The following is a 23954-nucleotide window of genomic DNA, read 5'->3' as shown; positions in this document are numbered from 1 at the left end:
CAGTTGGGGCTGCCAGCTTTGCTCCACGATTGGGTAGAGTCACTGGCTGAGCTTTCTGCCTGGGCGAGGATATAGCCTGCGTTCAGCAATTGGGCAAAGCCTGGACTGGGCTCTGCTGCTGGGAGGGGTTATGGTCTGCTCTGCCCAGGGTCACTGTTCAGGCTGCTTGGTTATGGGGGCGGCCAGAGGCTATACTTAACAGCTGGGCAGGACTGCTGGCCGGGTGCCTGGCAGCAGCAGGACTGCAGGGTGGGAACCGCGGCTGCTCAGAGCCTCTGCTCAGGTTTCCTCCTCTCGCGAGACTGGACGCTAGAGTCGGTGGTTAAGCGGGGCCGTGAATTCAGTTCCCTCCCTGAGTGGGGTCATGAAGCGGTCTCGCTGCCTGGTGACTCGAATCAGGCAGCACTGCCCACCGAGCTCCCTGGCCAGAGAAGGGCTACTGGCTGGGATCCGCGGCTGCGGGGAGGATTGTGGTCAGCCAGGATCCGAGTGTTGGTTGCTGTAAGTCATCCCCCATCTACGTGTCTGTCAGCCCCTCAGTGGTTAAGCCCCACAGATCTCCCCAGTGATACCTGGGAGGCGAGACCCAACTGGGCCTCCCGGGAGCTGCCGCACAGGCTGGGGGAGCTGGAAGTCCAGCCTGGGCTCTGTCTTTCCCACTGGAGGAACTGCGAACCCAGGTCGGCCATCTCCCCAGCGCGGAATGGCGCTGCGCCGAGCCAGCCTCGGGGAGGGTGGACGCGTCAGAGGGTAGCCGCTCTTCTTACCTTCCTGTGTGGTCCTCCTGGTCGCTGTGGTCCAGGGGCGTGCTTCAGCCTCTCTCTCTGCACCCCCCTCCCATTCTAGAATTTCACAGTGGTGTCTTATCTATGCATAGTTGCTAGTTGGTCTTCTTGTGGTGGGGCAGAGGTCAGAGCAACCGGTGTTGCGATGTCACTCTCTGGATGAGGCGTCTTGACACTTCAGTTTGTACTGGGCATGTTTTGTGCAGAAACGGGAATAATTTACGATTAAAGGGGCCACTGGTTCTAATACATCGAATTGTTGTAAACAGATTTAGCTACTGTATTCTTGTTGTGACCAAATGTAAGAATGACAATCAGGCATTGGAACCCTCCAGAAAAGAAGGGAGGAATGCTCTCCTAAGGACACCCAGGGAAAGTTTACAGAATTGACTAGGGAACAGATGCTGTGAAGAAGTGGATTAGTATACATAAATATTTACGAGGAAGACAAAACATATTCAGACGCTTTCTCATAGTGAATCAAACATTTGAGGTTGAAATTAGCCAGCACTGGCATCTCCTTGACTTTCTTCTTGTTTTTATCTAGCCTTCCTCTTCCTTTGGTTGTTTCTTGGCAGCTCAGCATAAACACTCAGGAAATAATATCTCTGAAGGGCTTATTCCTATGAAAAGACAAGATTAAAGTAGATTCTTTATGCTCTCAAATCAGTTGGGCTCTTTAATATGTTGCTAGTACAAAAAATTTATTCAGCCTTCAACAAATTTTTCGTGGCTTCCTCATTTCCCCTTCTTCTAACATAACTTCTGTTTCATGGTGAATGAAATCTTGCTTTCAGCAATTTCAAAGTGACTTCACCTGACCCACATGATCTTAAGGATCAGAGAAGAGGCCAGATTAAATACTAAGCTTCAGCTGTGTTGTTCATGCTGCCACTCAGGCAGATCCAACATTCCTGGGCTGATGTTTGGCAGGGGGTCCTATTTCTTCCAGCTATAGGCTAGAAATTATAGAATTTATGCACAGTTAAGATCTGCTTTGTGTGAAATTAAATGATGAAATGAACACTGGAAACTTGGCAAGGTATTCTTTTTTATTAACCAAGTGAAGAAACACCCCTCTATTATAAGCTTGGAAGCTTTTTTTGTTTTGTTTTGTTTTCTTTCTACCTTTCTGTCACTCTGTCTTTTACTTTTTCTTTTTAGTAGTGATAGGGAGAGGGGAGCAGGTGTTCCTGACTGTAAATCCTACAACCCTGATGGGGTGGTTAGGTTCTCTAAGATTTTCTGACATCTTTGTGAATTGTCTCATAGCTTATAGGACATTTTTTTCCCTCTGTGATATATGGGTTGTGAAGTCACTGTGTTGACTATATTCAATACCTTGAGTTTACTGTGGGTCATAGAAGAGTGTGTTATGACCACTGGGTACAATATAGCAGTACTGACTCGGATTTCATTGACAGGTAGAATTGTGTGTTATGTTTGAGCCATGTGAGTAGAGTTACGATCATGGTTAGAAGTTAAATTATTTTTTAATTCTTCCACTGTAATTCACATATACTTCCCTTTAAAAAATAATATTTTATTCTTCTTAGCTAGATCTGAAATAGCTTTCTTTTTAGAGCTTAAGTTTTATGACATATTATTGTCACCCTAAGCTAGTAGTAGTGTTTGATTACTGTCAGAGCTGGGAATCAGAGCTGTGGCGTAATTTCTTGTTTCAACATATCACTTGGTTTTCTAGATAGGTTTAATCTAACTAAATTTTTACTTTTTAAGTAATATAAAAATCTTTTTCTTTAGAAAAAAGATATACCTACCTACTTCAGAAAAGAAGAATGAGATGATAAAAACATTAAGTTTAATAAATTAGTGGACAATTCTAAACTTCTATTAGAACCATATAATCCTTTTTTTTTTTTTTGCTGGCATTTTTTTCAGTTTGAAAGACAGGCATTATTATGTTTCTACTTTCCTAGTGTTTGGGCACTGTCACAGTATTCTCTAGGCTTTCAAAAGTTTGATAATGGCTTAATCCAATTGTTTAATTACCCTAAAATTTAAGTTAGAATTGAATGAAAGCAACTTGATAATCTTTAACTAGATATATTCCACTTTTATAACAGCAGTGTTGGTTCAGGTTTTGGCTGCTTTTATGTTCAGAGAATAAATGACCTCTTGGTGAAAATCAAAGTTAATAAAATGTTTAGCATTTAAAGAATTTTTATACTTCCTCCTATTTAAAGCTTCTTTTCCTATAAGGGACAATATTTTTCTGAAGTGTTTTTTATGCCTAATATTGAAAGATTCTCCAATCCCCTCAGAAGCTTCCTGCTGAAACCTCATGTAATGTGCTGCAAAGAGGTCTATGATAAAGTGTCTCTAATTCCTTATTTGTACTCCTGTCTCCTTTTGCCTTCCTTTTCACCTTTTCCTTTTCTTCTTGACCCTGAATTTTTTTCTCATCTGGCGGAACTGCTAGAATCCCTGCTGAGAAGTCTCAGCTAAAGACTCCGTTTCCTGCAGAGGGCAGGAAATGTTGCAGCTCCTCCTCGATTGATAAGAGGTGCAGAGCCCTGCTGAACAGCTGCAGTAAGCAAACCCCTGCTTCAGCAGAAGTGGGTGTTTTTAAGGTATTGATCTCCATCTGAGAATTTGCCTTACTTACATGGTGTCAGGAAGGATGACCTGGCTTACTGACATGGTCCCTGGTCAAGCAGTGCTCATATCCACTGTGGAGTGATCATGTGAAGCTGGAAGGGGACCAGTAAATCTGAGACGATGGTACTCAGTCATGATTCATGTTGATAAGAAGTACAGCTACATTGCCATAGTGGCCTTCATACTGAGTTGTTTTTGTTATGATTATTATTGTTCAAGAACTGCATTTTCCAATTAATGGAAGTACTTTAGGTACATTATCTATAATAATCGCTTCTAATGATAACAACAAATATGTAAATTAGGCCAGAGCATAAAATTAAGGATATTTGAATAATTATAGTGCAATCAAGTCAAAATTACTGTTGTCTTTATTTGATGCTGGATTTTGTGGAAAACAGCACAAGAACATACGTGCTTTGGAAGTTGAAAGTACGTCAGATTTTAACAGCACAACTGCATAAATTACCAAGTAGTTTGGGTGATTTTTTTGTCCATAAATCTTCAAGTAAAAATAACAGTTGCAAGGATGACTTTTGAACTAAATTAGAATGAGTAAACCAATATGCAAGTAACTTCTTAAATATGTTTGATCTTTGAAAGCAAAGTTGCATAATCTATTTTAACACAGTGCCTAGGTAATAGTGAAATACTGTTCTTAATGTTTAAAGAGGGTGTATTATCTGACCAATGGAACTGACTAGAATGAATTGTGTTGAATTAAGTCAAAACTAAGCATATAAAATGCATTTGGTTGGAGGGGTTTGTAGCTATAGAAATGTAGTTTTATATACCAGAAATACTTTTTCATGTCATGTTAGTGTTAGCATGTAGTAACTCAGTGGATTTAGAAGCACATATTTCAGTCAATAATATCTGTGATGATACAGACAAAATTAGGAGGGGTAGGCTATGAATATTCTATTTTCTTGAGACCACCAAAGTGAGTCAAGAACAAAATTGGAGTAAGACCAAATGGGATAGAAGTCTAGGCTAAAGATAAGGTGCACAAGCCCACTCCTAGTTTCTGCAGTAAAAGCAAGCTGTCTTTTCATGTTACTATATTAAAGAATGATTGGGAATAACTGTGGCTGTTCAAATAATGTCCTCCCTCCCAAAGATGTCCACACTTTAATCCCCAGATCCTGTTTAATATGTTATTTTGCACATCATAAAGGACTTGCAGATGTACTTAAGGTTACTAACCTTAAAATAAGGAGATTATACTGGATTATCCAGGTAAACCCAGGGTAATAACATGAGCCCTTTAAAGCAAAAGGGAAGGCAGAAGAGTCAGTCAGAGATGTGGTAGAAGAGGAAGACAGAGGAGATGCTGCAGGAGGTGATGTCAGAGAGATTCCAAGTATGAGAAGGATTTGATCCACTGTCCCTGGCTCTGAGATGCAGGAGCCCTTGAGCAAAGAGGAGAAAGAGGCTTCAAGAGCTATGGGTGGCTTTTAGCCAGGAGCCAGGAAGGAAATGGGGACCTCAGTTCTACAGCAGTGAGGAATTGGATTCTGCCAACAAACTGAATGAACGTGGAAGGAGATCCTTCTGAGAGCCTCCTATAGGAGCTTAACATGCCAACATTTTGATTTTAGCCCTGTGATACCTGGAACAGAGAAACCAGTCAAGGCAACCTGGACTTCTTACTTATAGAATGGTTGTTTTAAGCTGCTGAATCTGTGGTTGTTAGGGCGTGATAGAAATGAATACAGCAGGTGAGAAAGTGGCGGCCTCCAGGAGGGCTCATACCAGTAAGTACTCCCCAGAACTACTGCCACTAGTGCCTTTGTCCCCACAGTGAGCCAGAGCCACCCCACACCTCCACAGGAGACCCTCCAGTACCAGTAGTTCACAGGTGCAGTGATTAGTGCAGCTCTGGAGAAACTGCCTTAATTGCAGAGTGACAAATTATACAAATGTGTGTAGCTACATCTGTTGAGAAATTTGATCCCCCTCTTCAGCCGTGTGGCTGACAGGGTCTTGGTGATACATCCAGGTGTCAGGCCTGAGCCTCTGAGGTGGGACAGCCAAGTTCAGAACATTGGACCACCAGAGACCTCCCAGCCCCACGTAATATCAATCAGTGAGAGCTCTCCCAGAGATCTCTGTCTCAATGCTAAGACGCAGCTCCACTCAAAGACCTCAAGCTCCAGTGCTAGACACCCCATGACAAACAGCTAGCAAGACAGGAACACAACCCCACCCATTAGCAGACACTATCAAACTCTTAGAGGAATGGGAGAAAATATTTGCAAAGAAAGCAACTGACAGAGGATTAATCTCCAAAATATACAAGCAGCTCATGCATCTCAATATCAAAAAAACAAACAACCCAATCCAAAAATGAGCAGAAGACCTAAATAGACATTTCTCCAAAGAAGATATAGAGATTGCCAACAAACACATGAAGGATGCTCAACATCACTAATCATTAGAGAAATGCAAATCAAAACTACAATGATATATCACCTCGCACTGGTCAGAATGGCCATCATCAAAAAATCTACAAACAGTAAGGCTGGAGAAGGTGTGGAGAAAAGGGAACCCTCTTGCACTGTTTGTGGGAATGTAAATTGATACATCCACTACGGTGAACAGTATGGAGGTGACTTAAAAAGCTAAAAATAGAACTACCATATTACCTAGGAATTCCACTACGTGGCATATACCTTGAGAAAACCATAGTTCAAAGAGTCATGAACCACAGTGTTCATTGCAGCACTATTTACAGTAGCCTGGACACGGTAGCAACCTTAGTGTCCATTGACAAAATAATGGATAAAGAAGATGTGGCACGTATATACAATGGAATATTACTCAGCCATAAAAAGAAACGAAATTGAGTTATTTGTAGTGAGGTGGGTGGACCTACAGTCTGTCATACAGAGTAAAGTAAGTCAGAAAGGGAAAAACAAATACTGTATGCTAACACATATATATGTAATCTAAAAAAAAAAAAAAAGGTTCTGAAGAACCTAGTGGCAGGGCAGGAAAAGAGATGCAGACCTAGAGAATGGACTTGAGGACACGGGGAGGGGGAAGGGTAAGCTGGGACTGGCTGAGAGAATGGCAAGGACATATATACACTACCAAATGTAAAATAGATGGCCAGTGGGAAGCAGCCGCATAGCACAGGGAGATCAGCTCGGTGCTTTCTGACCACCTAGAGCGGTGGGATAGGGAGGGTGGGAGGGAGACACAAGAGGGTGGGGATATGGGGATATATGTATACGTATAGCTGATTCACTTTGTTGTACAGCAGAAACTAGCACAGCAATGTAAAGCAATTATACTCCAATAAAGATGTTAAATAAAAAGAAGTTAATACAGTAACATACAGTAAAATGTACAAATTTTCAAATGTACATCTTGGTGTATTTTTCTCCTTTTATATTCCCAAGTAACAAATCAAAATATAGAATACTTTCAGGTGATGACCAATATGGTAGAATAGAAGGACATTGAGCTCATCTCCTCCCACAAATACATGTGGAACAGTTCTCACAGAATGCCTACCGAGCACTGGCAGAAGATCTCATACAACTAACATTGCAAGAAAGACCACCATGTAACCCCAGGTAGGATGAAAGGAAAAAAAAAGGGAATCAGGTTGGGAGCTGCGCCCCTGGGAGGGGGCTGTGAAAGAGTAAAAGTTCCCTCACCCTGGGAACCCCCTTTACTGCCTGGGACAGATAGGACAGATAGGGAGCTTCAGAGGTTCAGAGACTAGTGCAGCAATGGGCTTGTGGCAGGCAGAACAGAGCAAGATCAGCACAGATGCTCCTGGCCACCTTGCTGCACTCCCCAGCCCAAGACGTTTGTCTGCTGATGTGCAGGGGGCTGGGTGCTGAAACTCAGGCTTCAGCCGACAAATCGGGCAGGGGACTGGGGCTGCATGGAGACAGGCCAAAGGGGCTGGAGTATGGAATGGGTCGCAACTAGGGGTTGTGCAAGATGGAGTCTGGGTGCCCATTATTAACTCAAAATAACTTAAAAACTTAAATATAAGGCATGATATCATAAAACCCCTAGAAGAGAACATAGGCAAAACATTCTCTGTCATAAATTATACCAGTGTTTTCTTAGGTCGGTCTCCCTAGGCAATAGAAATAAAAGCAAAAATAAACAAATAGAACCTAATCAACTTATAAGCTTTTGTATAGCAAAGGAAACCATAAAGAATACTAAAAGAAAAAGACTGGGAGAATATATTTGTAAATGATATGACCAACAAGGGCTTAATTTTTAAAATATACAAACAGCTCATACAACTCAATAACAAAAAAAAAAAAAAACAAATAACCCAATCAGAAAAGGAGCAGAAGACCACCACCATTTGCCCTGCTGCTGCTGAAGACCTGGAATGGGGAGGGGTCTTCATTATTATCAATGCTGTTTTTCAATAAAAATATGTAAAAGTTTTACCAGAGTGGTTTCACATTCCTCTTAAATACTCTTCAAAATAATCAGTGTATTTTAAATTACTACATGGTAAAAATGTTATTGCTTCCAGAGTTAGTATTTTCTTTGCAAAACTGAAACCGCTAGGTGGTATTCTGGAGGGGGAGGCTCCGAGGAGCTCTGGTTCTTTATATCTGAGCATAGAAAGAATTCAGCGAGAGGCAAAATGATAGAGAAGAAGTGATTTGTTAGATTAGGATGCTTGTGAGTCTTACAAGCGGGCAGGTGCCTGAGAACTTAGTGGGCCACAGTTTTATAATCAAAGGAAAAGTGGGGTGGGGGAAAAGACCACCTTCTTCCTCATTCTTGAGTAGACATCATGCTTCCATCATCAGCTCCTCCTCCAGGTTGGGTGGGGGAGTTTTCGTGTTCCTAGATGGTCAAGCCAGAACTGTCATGGCACTATGGAAAAATTATTTCAGGTCTCAGTACAATGAGGATCTTTCACTTTGAAATGTAACCTTTCTATAAATTATTGTTTTTTATGTGTGCAGAGAGCATGTCATTAACTTACTGAGCTGGGCAGGATGTGGGTCTTATTCCACCATGGTTTTATTGTTTTTGGACAAGTCTCATGCTCTGTTGCATGGTTTTGTTGCTAAGCAAGCCTGCTTTTTTGAGTGATATTAACTTACAGGGGTCTCCCATACTTTTTTCTTTACACACAGTCCCCTAGTGGGATTAACTGTTTAATTACGTATTTTGTCCCTTTACTCTCTCCCTACCAAAACCAAGCTTTAGGTGTTTCCATTTTTAAGAAGATATTTCCTAATATAGGTTTATTTGCATAGCAAGATTTCTCTCTTTTTTGTGCCCTCTGTTAAGAGGCAATTGTTTTCTTTCTTAAGACTCTTCTCTATTCTATGTTCACATAAAAGGGTCCTCTGTGATGACTAAGAGGATCCCAGAGGCATGAGGACAGCGTCTTTAGCAGCTACAGGTACATATTCTGCCCTTCATCTTGATGCTTCTGATAGATAGCACCATTGCCCTAATTCCTTTTTGTTCATCATCACTTACTTTTGTCTTGTTATAGAAAACACTCCGAGGCATTTTAATATTGAAGACCTTTTGTTCCCCCCCATGCCCATTTCTTCTACGATATAGTAAATATAGACTCTAATACTTTTCTCTTGTTCTTTATTGGCCAGAGGAAAGTAAACAACTAGATTGTGCTCAGAGTCTGTCTCATGCCTCATTAGGTACTGGGGGTAAGCAGATGGCAGTAGCTTTACGTGGCTTTGCAGAAACAACTGATTTATATTTATGAGCAAGTTATAGTCTTTAAGACGTGAGCACCAAAGTCATGAGTGGTGCCATATACATCAAAAAATGAAAGGTGTTTTCTTGTTTGTCATGAAATAACCCATGCATGTAATTCCTTTGAGGGGAAAAAATAGTCGATTAGAAGAAATTGATTTTTTAAAACTGTGGTATACCGTTGTCTTTCCAAAATCAGTGATTTGGTTGCATTGGCAAAAATTAAAAAGCACAAAAATGTTAACATCTATATCTCAGAAGACTGTGAAAGTTCAAATTTCCTAGCTTAACATATGATCTTTTTAATCCCGTTTTTACAGAAAACGTTCTCCATTTGGAAGAATGCACCTGTTTCCCTTTCCTTAGAGCAAAATTCTTATGTTTAGAAATGTGTATCTTAAATAAAAAAAATGTGTATCTTTAAATGATTTCACTGATGATGAGTGAGCACCATCAAGCATCCTTTGGTAGCATAAGGCCTGGGTGGATGATGTTAGCCTTTGTAGATCTGAGATTAAGTACAGGATACCCGTTGGATTTATTAGACAATAATAATAACCTTGCATTTTACAATATTTTACCCTTTACAGATGGCTTTTTCTTAATAAGCATGGCAAGTAGTTTTCAGTCTTTTTTGGGCAATAAGACCACATCAGAAGTTAATTTATATGGCTAGTAAGTGGGAGAAAATTAGGTTAAAATTTCAGTTTCCTGTGCTAGGATCCTAGAGTCTAGGTCTTAATTCTAATCTTGATTTTAGTTATTTATAATTGCTTTTCCAAAAGGCTATGACGAGAAGTGTCCCTTGATGGCTTAGCATCCTTAGAGCATCAAACCTAGAACTTGGTTTCGAAGGCCCTGAGTTCTAATTTAGGCTCTTTTAACTTAGGAAACATGCTGCCTTCAACAGGTTTCATACCCAACAGTGAGCACAATATTTCTCAGGGGACTACAAAATGCAAAGTATCATATTAGGCACTGTGGCACCAACAAGTAGGAAAAGTTGTGTATCTCTAAGGCACTTATAATCAGCTTTTGGAGATGAGGTTTATTGTAAATGTTCAATTCACACTGGCATTAGAATATCATAAGGCAGTTGGGTCATTGCATCTCTAAAGCTGAGATCTCTTAGTCCTTCCCTCTTTTTTCTTTTTATTTATTTATTTTTTTAAGTGAGAACTCAAAGCTTGGAGAAGTAAAGTGACTTGTAATGAGGGTTCTAAGGTAGATTAATAGCAGAGTTGTGCTTAGACTGGGGTGCTTTGGTGCCTAGTTGAATGTTTTTCTATTCTGCCCTGCTGAGCTTCTATAGGAGTTGGGCAGACTAATTTTTTTTCTTTCTTTTTTCCACATTTCTATTTATTATACATATAGGACAACAACTTCAGGAACAATGAGAAAGTAGTATATAAAACTTTAATAAGAAATAGAGATTACAAAATAATCATTTAACCTTTTATGCAAATGCTTAAGCATTTTCACGCACTTGTTAAATAAAACATACATAACTCAAAATGCTAAATAATTCTAGTTTTTGACTAAATCCTCTAAATAATATGTTGGTGAAAACTTAAAATTATTTAATAAGGTATATATGACCTTGTTTATTTAGTATTTATCATAGATGTCAAAATGATCATGGTTAAAACCAATTTAAGCATTTATAGAATACCATTTAGATTTGGGCAGACTATTAATGCAATATGTTCCAAGAAGGAAAAGTCACCCATTCTAAGAAAAGGCCATGGAGAATGAGATATCTGAGCTGGCCCATTAAAGATGTGCAAGATTTAGGTAAGGAGAGTGGGAAAGGCTTTCCAAGGCAACCAAATAAGATGGGTTAACAGATCAGGGACTAGACAATATAAATGAGGTAGGTATTTTCTCCTGTTGGAAAGTATTGGGAAGGAAAGCTTGAAAATTAACTAAAGAGTGAAATCATGGTGACATGTTAGGGAGATTTATTTTGTAGTGGAGAGCAGAATTGATGGAGTATGTGAGAAACTAAAATAAGAGAGGCCAAGTCAGAGATTATTTATAGTTTAGGTATGCATGACCTTGTTTATTTAGTATTTATACCCAACAGTCATTACTGATGTCATTAATGATGACAGCCCAATGGACAGGGTCATTGTGGAAATGAAAAGAAAGGTATAGGTGTGAGAACTCTTGAAGGAAGGACTGAAAAGAATTAATGACAGCTTGGATTGGGGAGGTGACAGAGAAAATGCAGGCAAAGGAGGCTTGATGCTTGAACCTTAATGGAGAAAACAAATGAGAAATGAACTACCATGAGCAGAAAAAGAGAAATTAGAAGGAGAAGCCAGTTTTGAGGGGAAAGTGATAATTTTATTGGGCTTTAGGTTGAGAGGGTAATACTCAAGTAGAAAAGTTTAGAAGGTAGACAGAGAGAGACCTTGTATTCAGTAAAGAGATCACAGATTTGGAAATTATTTTCTTAAAAAAATGGTAATTGAGATATAGCAGTGAAATTAAACTCTGAGAACTGGAGTGTAGTAGGAGAGCTTTGGGAAACACCTACCTCTAGGGGGAAGGAGCAGGGGAGAGAAGTCAGTACAGGTAGTCTAGACGCCAAGGATCTGGGTTGGCCTGGAAGCAGGAAAATCAAAGTGTGAGACAAAAATTCAGTTTCAAAAAGGAGGTGGCTAATTTTAACAAGAGAGTAAAAATATATTTATAAAGTTTTCTGTTAAAAGAATATGAAGGAGAAATGTAATAATCCTTGTAGAATGGGCCCAGGAAGTCTATTAAAGCGTGTAGGAATATGTAAGTAGGAGACATTTCTAGAGCTTGGTCAGGTGGTTTTCCATATTTCCTTAAAAAAAAAAAATCCAAGAAAATAAACAAAACTCAGTCAAATAAACTTAAATAGATGTATAAAAAACACCTTTTACTGGTGAAACTATCAATTTCCCTTTGTTTCATCTTCATTTTTATTACTGTGTTAAATTTTCACTATAATTTTTTAAAAGCAGAATTCCTAAAAAGAGGGTAAAGGAATTGAATTAATGTTCTTTAATTTCTCTGGGGAATATTACCCCAAAGAAAGAATAGATTTTGGTAGGTGGACAACAGAAATTTCTTTTCAGAGAAGAATGACTTAGTAATTCTAATTTAGAATATTTGAAGTGCAGAATCTTCATTTCCTAAACCAGTTTGGAAAAAAGAAAGAGCCTTTAGAATTAGCATAGCATTTTTTTAAATTAGTGAGAGTAGGGAGAGGTGTGAATTGTAGCTTTAGATGTGTGGAGAATTTAGTAAGAAGTTTAGTAGGTTTACTATGGACTCTTAACATTCCAAGTTAACATAATTTTCATTTTCTTTTTTATATCTGCTATTAGAACATACTTGGAATTAATTTCTAAAACTTCACTTACTTGAGCTTCCTACTGCTTTTTACATGTCTTCATGTCTACTGTGAAATGATAGAAAAATATTTTATACATGAATTATTTTAAAAATAATAAGTTAACAGAAATGAAGTTTATTTCCTACATTTGTAAATAACTTCTTAAGTTTTATGGAATGCTTGTCAAGACTGAAAAAAATAAACCTGTCAAGATTTTTAAAGATAACACTAAAAGGTTTTCAAAGCCAAGATAGATTTATAAAATAGTTTGTTCCATTTTTCTGATTTATATTAGAATTATTTTTACAGTGTTGATTCTTGTTTTGGATGATGAAATTGAATGAATGTTATTAAGGACTTGAATTTTTTTGGGAATATTGTCTGTATAGCAGATAAACAGATCTACTGCAGATTTGAACTCTGGACCCCTATGTCGAATGGGAACTGTTTTGCTTTCATACTACCATATTTTTTTCCCTAGGATTTCTTAATTTTCTATCTCAGAGTCTGCTGCATCTGTATCTTATTCTAAATGGAAAAGAAAAAAGTCAAAAGTTGGGATATTTAGAAAAATTTTGGACAGGAATATTTAATTTGACATGTATTTAATGCCTGCATAATAAGCATATGGCAAGATTGAAATACAATAATATCTCCTCAAACATGAGATCCCAATATAAAAATTTGAGATCAGATGAAGTAAATTTGTAGCTCATTTTGGTAACTTAGATTTTAGATTTCATTGTATGTGAATTGTGACTAATAATTCTGGAGATACTTAGAAAAAAGGCAACTGGGAGTTGGGATATTAAAAATGGAAATAAAGCTATTGGTAGAAAAGGAACAGAAATTTTTATAACAACTGGGAAAGATACTGAAAGATAAGTGAAAGAAAAACTGGGCTTTAGAAAGTTCCCCATAGCTTCCAAGAGGAAGGGAGGTTACTTGGTTGAGACCTCAATGTGCTAAGCACGTGGAAACCTGGAGAGATCAGGAAGCTGGCGGTGGGGAGATGGGAGTCAATTCTGAGTCATAAAGTTGAAAAGACGATGGTCATTTAGATATAGTCGCAGACAAAGAAAGAAGATGCTTTGAAGTATTTGTGTTATCTGCAACAAAGCTTAATTAATTTATAAGCATGTCATTAATACTGGAGAAGAGAGGTGGGGGGAGAGGGAGATTCTGAAAACTTAAAGCATGCAAGTGTATAATACCTACTATTGCTAATTTTGATGTGTAAAATGCATGGTCAACATCTTTATTTAGTATGCTGTTTTCATAATTTTGTTTTACAAATGTAGAAGTATTTTTTAGGCTTCTCACAGATTTAGCTATGACATTGTTTTCCCAACCCTGTTCTTCTCCTATGACTTTAATTTTTTGACTGTAAATTATGCCACAGGAATTTTTCTGGACTTGAACCCCATGGTTTGGGGGAAACTATTACATGTTTCAAGAAAAATTGGGCCAAGTTTGTATAAAAGGATTTAAAAGAGTAAAGCTGGACATACCTAAAGCAATTTTGGCTGATTTCCAGTAGCCATAAAATAATGCAATTTAAAATGGACATGTCTAACCTACCAGTGAACTTTCAAAATGAAAATTTCCACCTATTAGACATTGAGACAATCTTTCCCCTCCCCAACTCCAAGTCTCATCATCTTAAAAGCTGAGATTCTCTGCTAAGAGCCTAGAGTAACCTCCTTTAAGTCCTGGAATATAAAGGTGAAGATAGATATACCTTTATGTAACTTTGGATCTCAGGATTCACGAGCTCTTGAATATAACTGATCTCATATTAATAGCCAAATTAATAACCACATTCCACAGCTCTGAGTCACATTGCCAAATCTCTTCAAATAGTATCCCTTGGGATACTGTCCTCAGACACAAATATGCTGACATTTTCTACTTTGGTCTCCTCACCCAGAAGCTCTGGCACAGCTGCTGTTGTTAAGGGTACATCTTTCCATGTGGCCAGCACCATCTATACTCTCTTCCCTTACATGTGCTCAGGCTTCAGCTTAAATGCCATATATACAGAGATGGCTTCCTTGTCCTTTCCCCATGACTGCCACCGTAGCTCTTTGTACTTCTTCCTTGCAGACTTGCATACTTGTAATTATTTAACTGACTTCTGTCTTTCTTCAATTTTAAGACATTCCCTGACACAAATTTTTAACATTTAAAAATTTTGATGTTTCTTATAATTGAAAAAAATCATTTCAGGTGATACATAAATATATATGTATTTTTTAATCATGAAGAAGTTATTGAAACAATGGTGTATCTTACAATTGAGAGCATTTTGCAACTTGCTTGGAATCTTTTTTTGGGAATGTGATTGGGTCTGAATATATTAATTACTCATTCTTTTAAGTTCAGCCTTATTTGGCATTAAGAATCCAGGAAATTTCTACATCAAATTATGAATTATTTCATTTATAAAAAGTACTGTACAATGTTAAGGTACAAGTGTCACAGTCAGACCTGGCTCTTTTCTTAGTCATGCTGAGGTAATATGGTCTATAAATATAATTGGTATATGGTATAATATGGTATTATATATATGTATGCAATTGATTTTTTTCAATTATAAGACACATCACAAATTTTAAAATGTTAAAAAAATATTGGAGTGGGCATGTCTTAAAATTGAAGAAATACAGGGACTTCCCTGGTGGTGCAGTGGTTAAGAATCCACCTGCCAATGCAGGGGTCACAGGTTCAATCCCTGGTCTGGGAAGATCCCACATGCCATGGAGCAGCTAAGCCTGTGAGCCACAACTACTGAGCGTGTGCACCTAGAGCCCGTGCTCCGCAACAAGAGAAGCCACCACAATGAGAAGCCAGTGCACTGCAGTGAAGAGTAGCCCCCACTCGCCACAACTAGAGAAAGCCCGCACACAGCAATGAAGACCCAACACAGTCAAAAAAAAAAATTGAAGAAATACAGAAACTTTTAAATAGAGTATACATGTAGATTGTAAATATATATATATATATATATATATATATATATATATATATATTTTTTTTTTTTTTTTCCCTTTCTTCCCTTCTCTGTTCTAAACTATAAGGGGACTGGAGAAAACTCTTGTTCATCCCTCTCCAGTGACTAGCACAGTACCCTGCATGTAGCAGGGCCTCAGTAAATATTCGAATGATTGGACCTTTGTCTTGCTCACTCTTCTTTTGATCCTAATGACACTCCGGTAGAAAATTAGTTACCTGTGGACAGGAACCATTCATTTATTCAACAAATATTCATTTTGTGCCACTAATCACTGTGTGAGGTGCTGGCATATATATATATATATATATATATATATATATATATATATATATATACACACACACACACACACACACACACACACACACACACACCCCATATATATATATAGTGCTGGATCATATATAGTGATGGCAGGAGTCCCTGTGACAAGTTCCTGTCATAATTAAGTGGAACAAATAATTACATTATATGGCAAGTGCTTGAATAGAGGCAAATATGAAAGTAGCTGAAGAAGTGTGACTGATTCCCTGGAGGAGAATAGGATAGCCTCACAGAGTGGGTAGCCTGGAGCTGTACCTAAATGAATGAGTAATTATTTAATAAATTCATACCCAACACATTTCTAAAAGCAAATTGCAAAGTACATACAATGCAACAAAATAAGCATAAAAAGATAAATCAGTATGATTAGAAAATAAAGTTCGAATAATAAGATGGAGCCAGAGGGAGACTAAATGCAAAACTATTTGCCATAAAGTCCTACACAGTTGCCCATTCTATGTGATTACATATTATTATATAATTCTTTTATATATATATATATACACATATATATGTGTATATATATATAAACTGGGAATTCAGGGATTGGTGGAATGGTAAGACAACCTGTTTTCAGTAATGAATCCAGTGGTTGTACGCTGAATGGATTGAGAGCCAGGGAAGAGAACAAGACTAGGTGTAGGGAAACCAAGAAAACCAACTAGGAAGCTCTTGGGGCTTCCTAACCTGGGGCAGACCCAGATCTGCCTTGGAAGGTATACCAGCCAGGTAATCCTGCGATCCCAGGTGTCTGACCTTGTTTCTTAGCTTTCTAAGCCACACTGACTCTTTGGTGTTTATTCTAGAATTTAAGGACAAAGAAAAGTCCTCCTGCTCATCAGGTCCTTTCAGAAATGGCAATAAAATAGGTCAGTTATGGGCAGTGAGGATCTGAACTAGGGCATTGGCAATGGTGGTATACAGTTAGGGAACAGATTTTGATTCTAGGAAATCAGGACTGCTTTCACCTGTGTTTTGTTTTTCCCTTCAGTGGCCATACTTTTTTTTTTGTTGCTGTTCAACAGATATTGCTAGGGGGACCACAGATCTGATATTCTAATAACTTATGCATTATATTTTGGGCTGTAGCCTCAAGGACAGTTATTACACATCAGTCAAAACTTAGTATGGTATGTTGTGTTCATCTGGTGGCACTGCTTAGGAGAGGTAGAATTTCTAAAGGTTACGTCAACTCTGATTTCTACCAGAAGATCATGGATCTGCTTTTGATCCCCTGAAAACAGATGAATAGTTTCGCTTAGTTTCTGAAATTATGAGAGGTGTGTGCACTTTCAGTTTCTAATTGCTGAGAGGCTATGACTTGGTGATCTTGAAACTGGCAGTTATAATTTCACTTTTAATAACTCGTTCTGACCTAAGCAGACACCTCTCAAGAGAAAGGAAAACGTAGATAATGACTGTCAGGAGTGTATAAAAAACAACATAATGTGATTTCAGATCAGCAGATTTGCCACAAAAATTGATTAGTGCATCTTAAGGTGGGACAGGCCTAAAAGGAATTGGGTGAAAGTCCAACATAGTTCCTTTAAAGGGTGATTATTCTTATCATCCACCCTTTTCCTCAGCATTCTGCCTTTGTTCTACCTTACTTTGACACTTTCCTTTATAAATGTGAGTGTGCCTGTACTGAATTTAAATTGTGAAACAGTTACATGAGTTTAAAGTATTAATGACTAGTTAGGCCATTATTTTGAAACAGCCAAAAAAAAAAAAAAAGAAAGATCATTATGAAAGAAAAATAGGATCACACAGGAATTTTAAGACAAAAGTGTCTCTGTTTAATGATTTGTAAAAGAAGTAGGAAGCATTTTCTGTGAAAACTGCTAATTATTTTGGTTTTCCATAATGAAAACCTGTGATGTTGTTTAAATGTCTCTGTTCATTAGTTTACTCTGTTACACTGGTACATTTGTTTGCTTTGTGTATTTTCTCACTTTTCTGCATCAGATAAGAGCGATATCGTATCTATGAGTTTAAAGTTTTTGGAAATGATGGCAATAATCGCTTGACCTTGAGAATCAATGACTTTTAAAATTGTGTTACTTCAGGATGAGAAGGACTATTCCAGTCATCCTTTTGGTCTGGTATTTCACTTATCATCATGTATCTTGGAAGATGGTTCTTTATTCTGCTTTGTCAGAAACATCCACAAATCAAATAATTATTGATATACACTTGGTAACTTATGTCTAGAAATAAATTTAAAGGTTACTAAAGAAATTAACCTTGGTAACAATTGTTTTTGCCATGCTGATGGCTTTTAAGGTATGATTTAATTGTACATGTCTGTGGAAGGCTTCTCAATGACACTGCTGTTCAAACAAGAAAAGGGACAAGGTTCTAAGAACAAACACCAGAAATAGCATGTCCTGTCACACTCAGAGTTCAAGAATTTTTGGAGCCCAGATTTTTCTTAAATTTGATCAGAATAGGGATTGTGACTTTAACCCTCTTTTTTCACCCCCTGCCCACTGTCTGCTTTGCCTTTGCTTGTGCTGACTTATTGCTTCTTGTTTTCTCCTCACAAGCTTTTTAGTATGTGGTAGAGGTATGCAGGAGAGTTTACAGCTAGGCTCGAAAACACTTCCTACCTGAGTCACTGCTGCAGATTTAGGCGTGCTGATTGATCTTCTATCTAGAGTCCAAGGCCTCTGTACCTGTCCAGCAAGTTCTCTCTGCCCTCATCGTCTGTCTTCTCACCCCTCACCCAGGTGAAAGTCAGATGTGATTCAGCAGACAATGCACAGTGTCACAGTGGGCAGACCCAGATCTGCCTTGGAAGGTATACCAGCCAGGTAATCCTGAGATCCTAGGTGTCTGACCTTGTTTCTTAGCTTTCTAAGCCACACTGACTCTTTGGTGTTTATTCTAGAATTTAAGGACAAAGAAAAGTCCTCCTGCTCATCAGGTCCTTTCAGAAATGGCAATGAAATATTAGCAATCAGGGAAAAATAAAATTAATAGTAAATTTATATAGTAAATTCCTCTGAAATTGTCTAGGTAAAATAGAGATGGAATACTGAGTACCTATTTTGTGCTGTGCTCTGTGCTTTTTCCTAGAAGTCTTGTTGGAGAAATTCCTTTATGTCTGTTGTCTGTCTTTTCACTTGCCACGCTCTCTGTCAGACTGCTCACCTCTCGTATTTGCTAGGCTGCTTGCTATTTTACACGTTTGGCATCATCCCAGTTTAGACTGACTCCAGGAAGCCCTGAGATTTCTGTAGGTATGATGGCAATGTGGTAAGGAAGGAAATGGACTGACTGCAAGTCGTGATTGAGAAAATGCACAGAAAAAGACTTTAAGTAGTAATTATATTTCTTGGATGAGACCATTTCTCCCTCTGCCTAGGAAGGCGTTTATTTTCCCTCTTCTCATTACATATTTACATAGCTACTATGGATGGCTAATGTGATATCTTCCAATTTTGAAACATATAAAATTTTGAAACATATAACATTGTATTCTAACGGGAGAAGAAAACTTCCTTTCACAGATTTCAGAACACCAGTGGTACTTCCAAGATATTTTATTAAAAACATCTCTATCTAGTTCTCACTGACTTACTGTTGAACAGTCTGCACCATCTCTCAGATCTGCCTTTCTCTGTTGGCCTTGTTCTCGGGGAACAGACCTCTATGTGGTGAGAAACATAGCCCCTGCAGCTCTGGGTACATGGTCCTTAAGTTAATGATCTTAGAGGAAGCACGAGTGCCTTTACAGAAAGCTTTCACAAAAGTTCTAGGGGCATGTTTGATTGTCCTGCCTTGGGGCATGTGCTCCTTCCTGGGGCTGGGCCAGCCTGACCTGAATCATATAAACTAAATATTACTCCAGGGAAAGTGATTCCCCGAAGGAAAAGCATACTAGGCAGACACACGAAGGTCTATTTCAATAAATATGATAAAATTTTTAGATAACTGGATGAGGTTATTAAGAAGTAAATGAAGTAGGAAAACTTAAATCTGACTTAGCAGCTGATGTGAGGGTGATCTTTTCCTGGGTTGTTTTCTGTCCCACTGTAATGAAGACTCTTAAGGGGCTCACAGTTTTATAGGATTCCAAATGGGAACATTTCTTTTATCTGATATGGAGTATATACATAGCATTTCCACTTATATTTACTGAGTAGTTTTTTTCCCTCTAAGACAGTGATCTTCAGTATGGAAAAGTAATAGATTAATACTTTCAAATTTAGATAACACAGAATTATTAATTTTATTTGATCCCTATAGGCTAGAAAAGCACATTAATACAAAATGAGAAAATGTGTCTTCACAGTTTTTAATAGTGGATGAGTATAGCCTTCATCAGCACTATAAAGGCAGCTAATTAACAGCTAGGTAATAGTTATGTATATTTATAAATGTTTAACTAAGTGTTTTAAAAAGTTCCACTAGAATGTAACCATCCTTGTGGAGTCAGGCAGATCTCAATACATACATGCCCACGTACACTCATCTCACTCACAGGGCTCAGAGTGACTGCTTTCCTGGAAAGGAAAAGAAAAGAAACAGCTTTGTTACTCAGTTCTCTGGGAGGAAGATTACTGAGATGGGAGGATGAGGTTGTAGTGACTGAGCTGCTCTGGGAGGGTGTTGGGGGGCGGGAGAGAGACAGCTGAACTTTTCCATCCCTCAACAATGTCTCCATAACTCCTAGGAGTCACAGACATACAATTTGAAAAACACTGAAATAAAAATCAATAATGGGATTAAAATCACCTTATAGCATTACAACGAATTCCTTGAGATAGATACTCATCTGTGGTTTTCACTTGTGTGTATATATGGTGATATTAATAATATTTGACTATTGATGTGATATAGGCACCCAACCAGCACTGCTAGTCAGAGCAGACTCCAGCTGTAAACATCTGGAACACCTTACAGGTATGTTTCAGCTGGATATCATCCCTGTATACCTATATGCAAAGTTATGAATATTACTATTAATAAATATTTTTATCTGTCAAAATACATACTCTATTTCTATTTCAGTCTATTTCATTTATATCAAAATGATCTCTGGTAAAAAGTTTTACTGGGAATTTTATAGTTTCCTAGCTATTGAAAACATACATATCTAATTTGTCATTAGATATATTCTACCTAAAGACTGTATTTTCTTGGAACATTAGTTATCTGATTGGCTAGCTAATGGTTAACATTAAGTCCACGAATATTTCTAGGCTCCTACTGTGAGCCAAGCAATGTGTTGGTCTCTGGGTACACAATAAAAAGATAAGGTTGTTACCCTGTGGACCTTATAGCTCCACTGGGGGTATGGATAATGGACAATTTCAAAGCAGAGTAATAAATTTAGTAATAAATTTAGCTGTCCTCCACATAGAGCTGGGTACTGTATCCAGGATACAGTTATCTCATATTGGCTATAATTCCTTATGCCTCATTTAGCTTGTACATTATTTGAGGGTAGGAGCATTATCATTCTAATATTGGCACCTTGAGTGATGCCTATCACAGCATGGATGTTAGGGGTTCGATATACCTCTCGTCCCACCTTGTTTTTGAATTTTGGTGTGTATACATTAAGACTTACTACACAAATGTGAACAGTATTGTTTTTATTACTCTCTTCCAGTATCTCAAATAAACTACATTGGGGAACAAGGCTTGGATAAGGAAGTTTATGAGGGACTTCCTGCTCCCTGCCCACTGAATTAGAAATAAGTGTTGTACTACATACCTAGCCTCACTTTATCACCCAGTTACATGCAACTAGTCAGTAAACCACAGGGTTGGACACAGATAGTGGAAGAAAGCCCATAACACATGACAGGAGGTGAGGGGCCAAATTCCTGCCTTTAGGCATATAGCCCTGCCCACCAGTAAAACATGAATTCAGGAATGTCAATCAATGTCAATACATGTCAGGCTCTCAATCCTTTTAACCATTCCTCCTTCATACGCTAAAATGACTATACACAAACAAATTTTCTCAGCATATGTAACCATGTACACTTAGTAACTGAAAATCTGCAAGTTCCATTCAAGCAAAGGTTTGGATGACTGTCTGACTGAAATATTGTGTACTATTGGATGGATGATTGGACCTGATGATTTAAAAGTGCCATTTAACCCCGAGAATCTATGTTCCTTTATCTTTTATATTCATTTCACCTGAAATTATTCAGTATCCTTGGGATTTGGTAAATCTGGACTTGGGAGTATTCCAGTTCATGGAGCGGGACTGGGCCTATGAGGAAATTCTATCTCTCTTAGGTTTATTTTCTTTCAGTCAGTATTTGGCCTTGCTGCAAGATGGGCACAGATTGGTTGCAAATTGTAACCAAATACTGTAGGCATCAGTGCATATGCATGAACACCAAGAAAGCTTTTGCTTAATGAGAATCTGTGAGCCCTTTGGTGTATTGGCTATGGTCTGGTGACCACCAAAGTTATAGGATGAAGCTTTAGTTAATTTCTTTATTAGGTATGATCTCTATAAGCTGTAACTGTAAGATAATGCCTATCATGATTTTGGAGAGTAATCTAAATCTTGATCATTTGCCTGAAAAATACAGAGAAGTGTATTAATTCTTAAAATATAGCATGTTTAATGAAGATTGGGGATAAATGATCTCACTGATTGGTGTGTGCTTAGCAAACAACTTCAGGTATAGTAGGACATGAATACTGTAGGAAGGAGTGCTGAGTCTCTTGCCTTGAGGCTGCATGGCAAGCACACATTTCTTCTTGCTCATTTCCTTGTTTATTTATAACACTTTTATTTAGGATGGATTGATGGGTACTGAGGGAAATTATGGGGTGGGTGATAGAGGGGCCAGCTAAAGTGCCCAATCCAAACTTTGGTATTTGCCTTTGTTTTTTACTGAGAAGAATTATTTTCAGTCTTTATGTATCAAAGTTCATTTTAATTTTATTTATTAGAGCAACAGTTGATATTTTTCTGGTACCATTAATTCAATAGTTTATGGAAGAATTTTAGATTTGTTGGTCATATTACTGTAAATAGAATGGTACAGAGCACAATAAAAAGGCTAGAAAAATATAATACATTGTGGCTTAAACCTGTAATAATATTTTATAGGAAATACATAAAATGTTATGTATATTTTAACATTAGGTTAACAAATAAATATTTTATTTCAGAGGAATTTCTGGTCAGGAAATTGAAATTTAGCGATTTTGAGGCAATAGAATTAAAGATGTTGACACATTCACTGTTGGATAATTATATAACCTTGTAAAGTTTCAGGCTCTTTATTCCTATTTTTTGAAAAATGGAAAACTCTCTGGCTCATTATCTTTTGTTGTATATGGCCCCATGGCCTTATTTAAGTATTTTTCTGAATGACTCTACTGAAATTGCTTTAGCAAACTTGCCAGGTAACAACTTTTCACAGATTGATGATAATCCGTGAAGAAAAGTTCTTTAGTGCACTTACCTGTGCTCTGTTCTTTTATTTGTGTTATTATGAAAATATCTTTGTTGTAAATTATAACACTCACATGGACAAGTGCAAAAAAAATCGAAGCATAGTATAATAAATTGTTACAAAGCAAACGTCTCTGTAACATATTCTAGGTTGAAAATTAGAATATGAACAACTTTCAAGAAGCCACTCCTCCCGGGTAATTCCTCTGCTTAGTGAGAGGGTATCACTGTACTGATTTTTTTTCTCTCTTTTTCAATCTCAGTTCCCCCTCTTCTATTTTAATGCAAAAGCAGCCATCTTCATGAATTTGATGAGTATCCTTCCTCTCCAATTTTTATATGTTTGCAATAAATCTGCGTACACATAAATAATGTATGGCACTACTTTGTGAGTTTACAACTTTTTCATAAATAGTATCATGCTGTATATGTGTCATTCTGATGCATTATTCAATATTATGTTGTAAAATCTTTTCATATTGTTACATGTAGTTTCGATTCACTTTGTTATACAGCAGAAACTAACACAACATTGTAAAGCAATTATACTCCAATAAAGATGTGAAAAAAATATGTATATAATTACAAAAAAAAAGAAACCACTGTACTGATTTTTGTGATCAAAATGCCACTGCATTTCTTTCTTAACCACCTATGTATGCATTCCTT

General features: G+C 37.7%; 1 pseudogene; it reads right to left on the bottom strand.

The window, feature by feature from the left end:
• Nucleotides 1-543: 543 nt before the first annotated feature.
• LOC132494737 (F-box only protein 5-like) overlaps nt 544-23954 on the bottom strand; it is a 152953-nt pseudogene continuing 129542 nt past the window's right edge.

Source organism: Mesoplodon densirostris, chromosome 8 (assembly GCF_025265405.1).
Source record: "Mesoplodon densirostris isolate mMesDen1 chromosome 8, mMesDen1 primary haplotype, whole genome shotgun sequence".
In the NCBI taxonomy this organism is placed as follows: Eukaryota; Metazoa; Chordata; class Mammalia; order Artiodactyla; family Ziphiidae; genus Mesoplodon; species Mesoplodon densirostris.
The sequence above is the reverse complement of the archived record's forward strand: the minus strand, read 5'-3'. Positions and strand labels throughout refer to the sequence as shown.